The sequence below is a fragment of the Petromyzon marinus genome, unplaced genomic scaffold, assembly GCF_048934315.1.
Source record: "Petromyzon marinus isolate PM22_M1 ecotype Great Lakes invasive population unplaced genomic scaffold, UKy_Petmar_22M1.pri1.0 PM_G_Scaffold_9, whole genome shotgun sequence".
NCBI classification, from domain to species: Eukaryota; Metazoa; Chordata; class Hyperoartia; order Petromyzontiformes; family Petromyzontidae; genus Petromyzon; species Petromyzon marinus.
The window spans coordinates 1,031,248-1,043,755 of record NW_027423046.1 but is presented as its reverse complement, the minus strand read 5'-3'; the positions used below and the strand labels follow the sequence as shown (position 1 = coordinate 1,043,755).

Genomic DNA, 12,508 nt, shown 5'->3' with positions numbered 1-12,508 from the left:
CTTCTTGAGCCACTCCTTTGTTGCCTTGGCCATGTGTTTTGGGTCATTGTCATGCTGGAATTCCCATCCACGACCCATTTTCAATGCCCTGGCTGAGGGAAGGAGGTTCTCACCCAAGATTTGACGGTACATGGCCCCGTCCATCGTCCCTTTGATGCGGTGAAGTTGTCCTGTCCCCTTAGCAGAAAAACACCCCCAAAGCATAATGTTTCCACATCCATGTTTGACAGTGGGGATGGTGTTCTTGGGGTCATAGGCAGCATTCCTCCTCCTCCAAACACGGCGAGTTGAGTTTATTCCAAAGAGCTCCATTTTGGTCTCATCTGACCACAACACTTTCACACAGTTGTCCTCTGAATCATTCAGATGTTCATTGGCAAACTTTCACACGGGCATGTATATGTGCTTTCTTGAGCAGGGGGACCTTGCGGGCGCTGCAGGATTTTAGTCCTTCACGGCGTAGTGTGTTACCAATTGTTTTCTTGGTGACTACGGTCCCAGCTGCCTTGAGATCATTGATGCCAGTTAAAAAGGGTAAAACCTATTACTATATCCTCCCGTGTAGTTCTGGGCTGAATCCTCACCGTTCTCATGATCATTGCAACTCCACAAGGTGAGATCTTGCACGGAGCCCCAGACCGAGGGAGATTGACAGTTCTTTTGTGTTTCTTCCATTTGCGAATAATCGCACCAACTGTTGTCACCTTCTCACCAAGTTGCTTGGCAATGGTCTTGTAGCCCATTCCAGCCTTGTGTAGGTCTACAATCTTGTCCCTGACATCCTTGGAGAGCTCTTTGGTCTTGGCCATGGTGGAGAGTTTGGAATCTGATTGATTGATTGCTTCTGAGGACAGGTGTCTTTTATACAGGTAACAAGCTGAGATTAGGAGCACTCCCTTTAAGAGTGTGCTCCTAATCTCTGCTCGTTACCTGTATAAAAGACACCTGGGAGCCAGACATCTTTCTGATTGAGAGGGGGTCAAATACTTATTTCCCTCATTAAAATGCAAATCAATTTATAACATTTTTGACATGCGTTTTTCTGGATTTTGTTGTTATTCTGTCTCCCACTGTTCAAATAAACCTACCATTAAAATTATTGACTGATCATTTCTTTGTCAGTGGTCAAACGTACAAAATCAACAGGGGATCAAATGCTTTTTTTCCCTCACTGTAACCGACGTGCGACGATGAATCAGTCGATGTATGCCACACGCTAAGCTCCCGATGCACATGCCACATGTGCATGTTTAAGAAACGCGATCGTTCCCTGTGGACATTCGGCTTCATCAGGCTCTGCTGCGATGCAGACGGCACCCATGTTAACATACGCCCATCAGTACACGCATGCAAACGGTGGCGGGGTGTCAACTTCCTCGCCTGGTATACAGGAGGTCGTGGGTTCGATCCCAACCCTGAGGCTTGTATACTTGGAAGCTTGCACGTTAACCCTGTGGTCATGTGGAGTTCTCGCCGGGTCCTCCAGTTTCTCCCTCCGCGTGTAGAATCAACGTCACGCATTGCGAGTATTTGGACACTGCTGTGCATTTCCACATGATTAGAAACTTTCGTTGATCTGTCAATTGTGTGGCCAAGTTGCTTCGGCGAAAGAGTTTCGTGGCTCAGTGGGCCTTACCTGCTCAAATTCGGCTTCATCAGGCTCTGCTGCGATGCAGACGGCACCCATGTTAACATACGCCCATCAGTACACGCATGCAAACGGTGGTGGGGTGTCAACTTCCTCGCCTGGTATACAGGAGGTCGTGGGTTCGATCCCAACCCTGAGGCTTGTATACTTGGAAGCTTGCACGTTAACCCTGTGGTCATGTGGAGTTCTCGCCGGGTCCTCCAGTTTCTCCCTCCGCGTGTAGAATCAACGTCACGCATTGCGAGTATTTGGACACTGCTGTGCATTTCCACATGATAAGAAACTTTCGTTGATCTGTCAATTGTGTGGCCAAGTTGCTTCGGCGAAAGAGTTTCGTGGCTCAGTGGGCCTTACCTGCTCAAATATTAAAAAAAGTTTTAATTTTTTTATTTAAAGCTTTTGTGACTGCAGGGATTAATATTCTTGGTTCTTTCGGTAAAGTCACCACATAGAAGGGAAACAATAAAATAATAAAAATATAAAACAATAAACTTCTCACGACGTTTCGACTGCAACACAAGAAGCAATCATCATCAGGTGTGAAAACCACAGCAAGAAAATTTGAAAAAAGTGGCGGTTATTTTTTTTTCAAATTTTCTTGCTGTGGTTTTCACACCTGATGATGATTGCTTGTGTTGCAGTCGAAACGTCGTGAGAATGTAATTGTTTTATATTTTTATTATTTAATTGTTTCCTTTCTACGTGGTAGTGACTTTACCGAAAGAACCAAGAATAAAAAAAACGTTTTCAGTTGATAGAATATCAACTTAGGGAGCAGCCGCGAATCCCTGACCCGACCGTTCGTTCATTCGTCTGTCCCTCGTTTTCCCTGGGCAGTCTTCCCGTGCCCGGGCAGCGTCCTCCTCGTTGGCGAGGCTTCGCACCTCCTGGAGGCGAAGCAGCAGGCCGGCTCGTGGTGCCGCGACCCGCTGCAGGCCACCGACAAGGTGTACGTCATGCCGTGGACGCCGTTCCGCACCGACAGACTCGTGGAGTACGCCTCCCTCCAGGACATCCTGGCCAGGCGACCGCTCACCAACTACAAGCTGCCGCACCGCGTCGATGGCACGGGCTTCGTGGTGTACGACGGAGCTGTGTTCTTCAACAGGGTCGGTGCCCGGCGCCGGGGGGGGGGGGGGGTTTCCGCGTGAGCACCAGTGGGATGATGGACGGCAGATGGCGGTAGGGGTGGTAGGGGCGGTAGGGGCGGTCGGGGCGCCCCGGTGGAGAGATGTTAACTACCTCGTTTAGAATCCACACGCTTTTAGAGTAATTGGCCGCTATTACTTTGCCACGTGAGAAGCCGCTTGGTTGAGCTGTCATTTTGTGTGGCCAGCTCGCTTCTGCAAAAGAGCTGTATGGCTTGGTGGACCTTGCCTGGTACGACAGAGCCGTGATGATAATGATGATGACGATAGGGGCCATAGGGGCGGCGCGGTGGAGAGATGTTCACTACCTCGCCTGGTATACAAGAGGCCGTGGGTGAAACCACTTGGCAACGTCGCCCCTTCCCCCTACTGGCAGCGTATACCCGTCTGTGAAATGGCGCCTTCATTCGTGATGGCCCCTGCGGTTCTCAGATTGGCGCGAATACCAAATGTGTTGAATTATTAATCGTGTTCATTACCCGAAGTATAGGACGGCGGTGGGGAGAGAGCTTTTGCCAGAGGGCCGGATAGAACTTTGATTTCTCTTTCCAGGTGGGGGCACCCACACATACGCTGACACTAAACTTTTATCAGGCTAGGGACTGTTGCAATGACTGGTGGAGAGATATTTTTATTATTTTATTGTTTCCCTTCTACGTGACTTTACCGAAAGAACCAAGAATATGGTGGAGAGATGTTTACGACCTCGCCTGGTATACATAAGCTCGTGGGTTCAATCCCGACCCTGACGCCTGCTGCTGTATATTTGGAGTTTGCGTGTTCTCCTCGTGGATTTTTCCTCTGGATCTTCCGTTTTTTTCCCTCCACGTTGAGAATCGACGTCACGCGTTCAGAGTATTTGGCTGCTGTACATTTCCACTCCGTTGAGCCATCATTTAGTGGCCAGGTCGCTTCTGAAAAAGAGCTATCCCGGCTCAGTGGTCCTGACCTGTAAGATAAAAATAGTTAATAGTTTTATAGTTTGTAGACTGAGCTCAGAACTCCAGTAAACATTGCAGTTGCTGAATGCATTAACTGGGGAGCGAGAGCCCTCCAGTTGTGAGCTGTATATACAACAACAACCGCCTTTCGCCACTAAGTGGCGGTGACGTCACCACGACGCTTGTGCCAGGCCATGTGCACCTTGAGGCCACGTGAAGTGTCGAATGCCCGCTGGCAGGAGGTCACGGGGCAGACCCAGGTGCCATGGGTCGACTGACTGAGATGACCGAGATAACCGGCTGATGCACCACCTGTGCCCCCTACTGTGCCAACTTGCTGTGTTTTAGCCACCCGGCGCTCCGCTCGTTGTTGTGAGCGTCGCTCCTCAACCCTCTGTTGTTGTTGGAGGGTGACTGCCTACAACTGCCCAGTAGCGTCCTTCACAAGCCTCCTCCACAGAGGCCGATCTTGACACCGCTGGTACCAGTCATTGGCAAGTCCACTCAGCTCCACATCCTCCTGTACCACGTCACTCCATCTCTTCTCTAGCCCGTGCCGCGCCCGTTTAGCCACCTCGATCCGGCCGAACAAAAGCGATTTGGGCATGCGGTGATTGGGCATGCGGGCTACATGGCCCAGCCAACGCAGCCTTGCCTGCCGGAGGAGCTCACCGATGGGACTTTGTCCAGATCTTTCGAAGAATTGTGAACTCCTCACACAATCCAGTCTGGTTAAACCCAGGATGGATTGTAGGCAGGCCAGCCTAAATGTTTCTAACTGGCGAAGGTGTTCCATTAGGGGTGTCCACGTTTCGCAAGCATAGAGAAGGGAGGGAATGACTGTGGCAGAGAAGACCTGAAGCTTCTTGCGGAGTGACAGACCAGGTAGCTTCCACACAGCTTTATGCAACGATGAAAAGATGATGCCGCTCGACTGATTCGGAGTGAGACCTCTGCTGTTAAACCGGAGCCTGTCATGAGCACACTGCCCAGGTATGGGAAACTCTCCACTCTCTCCACAACTGCCCCATCACCGATTGGGAGTTGTGGGGGTGGAGTGTCCGATGGTATAAAATACCCAGGCAGGTGCTTAGTTTTGGTGGGGCTGATGGTAAGGCCCCACCACTCCGTGGCACACTCAAGTTTCAGCAGCAGCACCTCCAATTTCTCCTCTGAGTGAGCTGCTATTACCAGGTCGTCCGCATACATAACGTGGTTGACCAATAGGGAGCCATCCCTTGACTGCACCCGGGCATCGATCAGCCTCCCATTCTACCTGTACCAGATGGAAATTCCTCGGGTACAGCTACTGAAGGCTTCACGAACTACGTGGTCGAAATAGATGTTAAATAATGTTGGAGCCAGAGGACATCCCTGTTGCACCCCAAGGTGTACAGGGAATGGCTCTGACTCCCGGCCACATAGTTTTACCCGGGCCCGCTCAGTATCATGAAGGTCCTTAATGATCATGAGCAGAGGCTCAGGGATTCCGAAAATACGAAGAACAACCCAGAGCCCAGGCCTATTGATGGTATCATAGGCCTTGACCAGGTCAATGGAGCAGAGATGTAGGTCTTGTTGGAATTCCCTACACTTCTGCTGTAGCACACGGGCAGAATATATGGCATCTGTTCAGGACCGCCCTTTCCTGAAACCGTATTGGAGCTCCGCCAGCCTCTCCTCAGTGTGCCTAGCAAGGCGATGTTGAATAATCCTTGAGATTCCCCTGTAGTTGTTACAGTCTGTGCGGTCCCCCTTCTTCCAATCCTGCAGAACCCATCCAGTGGTCCAGACTGTTGTTATGATGTCATGTAGGGCAGTCTGTGCACAAACGCCACAATCCCTCAGCATTTCGCTTGGGAGATCATTTCTGCCCGGTGCCTTTCCTGGTTTCAGGCTCTGGATCGCCTTCAGTACTTCCTCAATGGATGGCACCTCAGCCAGCCACTCACAGGGGGTGACTTCTTCCTCCAATATTTGAGGCACCGCAGCCTCAGCAGGGTCATCCCCACTTTGTCCCATGATGTTTTCCAGGCTGAGGGATTCCCCCTCCCCCAGGACCTCACAGAAATGCTAAGCAAATCTGCAAACCTGTTCCTGGGGGTCGGAGATCGGATCACCGTTCTTTCCCCTAATGATGGTAATAGGTGTGGCGCTGCAGGTTACTTTTTTGATGGAGTTAAATAGAGATTTGTGATCGCGGGCCATTGAGGCAGACTCCATCTCCACAGCAACCCGCGACCACCACCCATCCTTGCAGCGCCTCACGGCTCTCCGAACCTGCGAGCGAAGGCTGAGGTAAGCCTCCTCATTCTCCGACGTGGGATGCTGTAGCCGATGAGCGTGGGCCTGTCGCTTTTTCTCAACCATCCTGAACACCTCCTCTGTCAGCCAGGGTCTCTGGGGAGGTCTGGACCGCGTACCCAAAGCAGCCATACACACACACAAAGATAAAGATCCCCCATATAGCCTTAACAGACTGTAGGGGCAAGTGCTGTTAGCGAGCACCTATGAAGGTCGGAACGGTACACGAGGGGGTGGGTGGCCAGCACCACGCCCGACCGCCTTTGTCTCCCCAGTGGCAATGTTTTTATCCACCGCACCAGGTACTCATTTGAGGCTGAGTCGACCTAGGGGAGGCCCAAGACCGGTTCAGATAATCGTCACTGACGGTGTTGGCCGTGAGCGGGAATCGAACCCGGGTCGCCGGGTTCGTAGCGCAGCGTAGCACTAACCGCTACACTACCGCTCCCACACACACGCACACACACATACATACACACATACACACACACTCAGACACTCGCACTCAAACACCTTTGTACCTTCACCTCCGCTCTCCCTCACACACTGTGAGGAGCGCCCCCACGCACTTCACTTGTGCTCATCAAAGACCAAGATCCCCTGTAAAGCCTTCAACAGACTGTTGGGGCAAGCGCTGTTAGCGAGCAGCACCTCTGATGGGCAGGCGCAGCGTACGAGGGGCTGGCGTGGCCAACACCACCACCACCACGCCCGGATCTTTCATGGTCACACCTTCACCCACTCATACACGCACACACACTCACACTCTCCTCTCACGCTCACCTTTTCTCTCCCCACCCCCTCTCCCTCACACACTCACTCACTCACCTCTCCCCACACACTCACTTACTCACCTGTCACACCCACACTCACCTCTCCACCACACACACACACTCACCCCCCCTCTCACTCTCACCTTCCCTCTCCCCACCCCCTCTCCCTCCCTCCCTCCCTCTCCCTCATGCACTCACTCACCTCTTCCCACACACTCACCCACCTCTCCCCACACACATCCACACTCACTCACCTCTCCCCACACACACACACGCACTCACTCACCTCTCACACCCACACTCACTCACCTCTCCACCACACACTCACTCACTCACCCCTCACACCCACACTCACCCACCTCTCCACCACACACGCCCACACTCACCTCTCACACCCACACTCACTCACCTCTCCACCACACACACACTCACTCACCTCTCACACCCACACTCACTCACCTCTCCACCACACACTCACTCACTCACCCCTCACACTCACACTCACCCACCTCTCCACCACACACACTCACACTCACCTCACCACACACACACACTCACCTCTCACACCCACACTCACCCACCTCTCCACCACACACACACTCACTCACCTCTCACACCCACACTCACTCACCTCTCCACCACACACACACACTCACCTCTCACAACCACACACACTCACCCACCTCTCCACCACACACACACTCACCCACCTCTCCACCACACACACACTCACTCACCTCTCACACCCACACTCACTCACCTCTCCACCACACACTCACTCACTCACCTCTCACACCCACACTCACTCACCTCTCCACCACACACACACACTCACCTCTCACACCCACACTCACCCACCTCTCCACCACACACACTCACCTCTCACACCCACACTCACTCACTCACCTCTCCACCACACACACACCCACCTCTCGACCACACACACACTCACCTCTCACACCCACACTCACTCACCTCTCCACCACACACACATACTCACCTCTCACACTCACCCACCACTACACCACACACACACACTCACTCACCTCTCACACTCACTCACTCACCTCTCCACCACACACCACACTCACTCACTCACTCACCTCTTACACCCACACTCACCTCTCCACCACACACACACTCACCTCTCACACTCACACTCACCCAACTCACCACACACTCACTCACTCACTCACCTCTCACACTCACTCACTCACTCACCTCTCCACCACACACCACACTCACTCACTCACCTCTTACACCCACACTCACCTCTCCACCACACACACACCACACTCACTCACCTCACCACACACTCACTCACCTCACCACACACTCACTCACTCACTTAACATCTCCCTGCCACCCACGCTGCGCGCCGTCGCAGGAGCGAACGCGCAGCGTCGTCAAGTTCGACCTGCGCACGCGCGTCAAGGGCGGCGAGGCGTTCATCCCCAACGCCAACTACCACGACACTTCGCCCTACCGCTGGGGCGGCAAGTCCGACATCGACCTGGCGGCCGACGAGCGCGGCCTCTGGGTCGTCTACGCCACGGAGCAGAACCACGGGCGCATGGTGGTGAGCCGCTTAAATCCGCGCGCGATGCGCGTCGAGGCCTCCTTCGAGACGGCCTACGTCAAGCGCTCGGCCTCCGACGCCTTCATGGCGTGCGGCGTCCTCCACGTCCTGCGCTCGACTTACGAGGACGACGGCGACGGAGGGGCGGACGCTGTGGGAGGAGGAGGAGGGGGAGGTGGGGGGACGAGCGACCGCATCGACTACGTGTACGACACCGACTCGCGGCGGGACGCTCGCGTCTCCGTCCCGTTCCCCAACCCGTTCCGGTTCATCACGTCGGTGCAGTACAACGCGCGCGACCGCGCCCTCTACGTGTGGAACAACCACCACGCGCTGCGCTACGCGCTGCGCTTCGGCACGCGGGACCCTGCTGCGGGTGAGCGGGAGGGTGTCGGTGGGGTTGGTTGTGGGTTGGGGGGAGCGGGGGGGTGGAAGAGTGGGGCGGTGGGGAGCGGTTGGATTGGAGTTTGAAAGTCCGCTTTGTCTTCTTTGGTTCTTTCGGTAAAGTCACGTAGAATGAGAATAAAATAATAAATTGATAAAATAAAATAACACAATAATATTCTCACGACGTTTCGGCCACAACACAAGCGGCCTTCATCAGGTAAAGGGACGAGACTGTCTGGTAGGACAGCGCTGGAGTGAAAAAAAGCCACGTTCAGATCACGACCTTTAAGCTGTGTCAGAAGAAACAAAGCGCCTTGACAAAGGAATTAGCATATAATTTAGCATTAAAATGGCCGAGTGATTAGCTTGTGACTGGTCACAGAAATGGCTATGTTGAAGTCAAGGTCTACACATCTGAGCTATTCACAGTAACTGGGTATACAATACAATGTATAATGAATACTATATAGTGAACCAATAAAAAACTAAAATATAAATTACCTTAATGTTATCAATAAACTCTATATTCTCCAATCAGCTAAGCTACCAACAATAAGTCGTTATATATCACAATGCTATATGGCGAAAAAATGGGTGGATTCTTACCCTCAACTTTAGTAACACGGATAGCTACGGGCCCCGTTCAGACGGACGAGTTCATCCAAGGTCGGAACAGAGGAGGGGGAGAGAGACAGCTACGAGGCGCTATTATACTCCATGTTGTAAACCATACCATTAACCGTGGTGTGAGAGGTATTAAGAGTCAATGCTGGTGAAAGAGCTGCGGTCTGAAGGTCATCGTAAAATACAATTAATTAAGAACGGAAAAGGTTTAAAACATCTTTCCAATGGTTATTAAGCCAGAATCCATCTTCTCGGTTGAAATTGTCTCTGTGCTTGTATATGTGAATGGCCTCATGAACGAATCTCTCATGGTAGCCGGTTGGTTTGCAAAGAACCTCCGTCTTGGAGAAGTCAATGTCATGTGAGCCCACTGAATTATAACAGTGTTCTGCCACGGCAGAGGAGTTCGTCCTACCGTGTTTCAAGTCTGCTTTATGTTCACGGATGCGGTCCGAGATATGTCGTTTGGTTTCTCCAATGTAGCTACTACCACAGAGGCACTTTAGTTTGTAAACGCCCGGGTCCTGTATGTCTGGAACAGCATCTTTTACAGATGGAACTAGATCACGGATTTTATGTATTGTGTTGATTCGGACCTGGATCTTGTGTTTATTCAGGATTTTGGAGATCTTTTTAGTGACCCCTGCAATGTAAGGTAAGGTGATGGTTTTGAGTGGCTCCACAAGAGAATCCTTCTTCATGACTGGAGTGATGGCTTTGCGGATTGTGTAGTCGGAGTAACCATTATCCCTGAGAGCCTGGTGTACGTGCTTGAGTTCACTGGTAATGTGTTCCTGGTCGGAAATGCATTGGGCTCTATGGTATAGAGTCTTGATGAGGGAGTTCTTCTGGGATGGATGGTGGTGGGAATCCGGTTTCAAGTGAGCATCTGTATGGGTGGCTTTCCTGTAGACAGAGTGGCTCATTGAACCATCATATCTCCTTTTAATTAAGACATCCAAAAAGGGTAGTTTGCCATCTTTTTCGACCTCCATGGTAAATCTGATGGCTGGGTGTATGGAATTGATGTGGTCGCGGAATTGGTCTAGAGCAGGCTGGCCATGTGGCCAGATGACAAAGGTGTCATCTTCGTACCTCTTCCATAAGGTCGGGCGTAGAGTGGCAGTCTGGATGGCGTCAGTTTCAAAATTTTCCATGAATACGTTGGCTACAACCGGAGATAGGGGGGAGCCCATTGGGGTGCCCTCAGTTTGTTTGTAGAAAGTTCCATTCCAGGTGAAGTATGTGTTGGTTAAGCAATGTCTCACCAGGGGGGGTACATCAGTGTGCAGTCCTTGATGAACCAGGTCTTCAATGATAGCGATGGTGTCAGGTACCGGGACTTTGGTGAACAAGGACACCACATAAAAACTGACAAGCAGGTCGTCTGGAGACAGGGAAATGCCTTTGATTGTCGATACCAGGTGAGTAGAATTTAGTACCGCAGAGGTGGTTTTTCCAGTGAAAGGTCGCAGTATATCAGCAAGAAAACGTGCCAGTTTATAGGTGGGGGAGTTGATAGTAGAGACAATGGGACGAAGGGGTGTATCTTCTCTGTGTATCTTTGGAAGGCCATATAATCTTGGTGGTCTGGCAGCAGAGGGTTTCAACGAGAACTGTTTGGTCTCATCAATTAATGCTGTTGAATCAGAGATGATTTTGTTCGTTTTGGTAACCAGGCTGTTGGTGGGATCTCTTTTTATTTTTGTATAGCTGCCATCGTTGAGTAGTTCTTGAATTTTGTTGTTATATTCTATTTTGTCCATGATGACAGTGGCATTGCCCTTGTCGGCTGAGAGGACGACAATATCATCCCTCTTTTTAATTGAGATAATTCAAAACGTTCGTCTTTGCTGATGTTGCTGGGTGGCAACTTAGTGTTTTTGAGGGTTGCAGCGATTTCAGATCTTGCTACATCTGCAGCGATGGGACTCAAGCCCTTGAGTGCAACGTCGACATGGGCAATGATATCATTAACCGGTAAGTGTCTCGGTGTGACAGCAAAGTTTAGACCTTTAGCTAAAACGGATTTCAGACCATCAGAAATGGAACTGTTACTGCGATTAATTACGACTTTGTTGACGTCTATCTTTTCGGTGCGTGGGTGTACCCCCCCTTGTGAGACATTGCTTAACCAACACATACTTCACCTGGAATGAAACTTTCTACAAACAAAATGAGGGCACCCCAATGGGCCCCCCCCCCCTATCTCCGGTTGTAGCCAACGTATTCATGGAAAAAATTGAAACTGACGCCATCCAGACTGCCACTCTACGCCCGACCTTATGGAAGAGGTACGTGGATGACACCTTTGTCATCTGGCCACATGGCCAGCCTGCTCTAGACCAATTCCGCGACCACATCAATTCCATACACCCAGCCATCAGATTTACCATGGAGGTCGAAAAAGATGGCAAACTACCCTTTTTGGATGTCTTAATTAAAAGGAGACATGATGGTTCAATGAGCCACTCTGTCTACAGGAAAGCCACCCATACAGATGCTTTCTTGAAACCGGATTCCCACCACCATCCATCCCAGAAGAACTCCCTCATCAAGACTCCATACCATAGAGCCCAATGCATTTCCGACCAGGAACACATTACCAGTGAACTCAAGCACGTACACCAGGCTCTCAGGGTTAATGGTTACTCCGACTACACAATCCGCAAAGCCATTACTCCATTCATGAAGAAGGATTCTCTTGTGGAGCCACTCAAAACCATCACCTTACCCTACATTGCAGGGGTCACTAAAAAGATCTCCAAAATCCTGAATAAACACAAGATCCAGGTCCGATTCAACACAATACATAAAATCCGTGATCTAGTTCCATCTGTAAAAGATGCTGTTCCAGACATACAGTACCCGGGCGTTTACAAACTAAAGTGCCTCTGTGGTAGTAGCTACATTGGAGAAACCAAACGACATATCTCGGACCGCATCCGTGAACATAAAGCAGACTTGAAACACGGTAGGACGAACTCCTCTGCCGTGGCAGATCACTGTTATAATTCAGTGGGCTCACATGACATTGACTTCTCCAAGACGGAGGTTCTTTGCAAACCAACCGGCTACCATGAGAGATTCGTTCATGAGGCCAT

At 51.1% G+C, this 12,508-nt stretch overlaps 1 pseudogene; it reads left to right on the top strand.

The window, feature by feature from the left end:
- The first annotated feature begins 2,490 nt into the window (after positions 1–2,490).
- LOC142921825 (adhesion G protein-coupled receptor L2-like) overlaps positions 2,491–12,508 on the top strand; it is a 30,199-nt pseudogene continuing 20,181 nt past the window's right edge.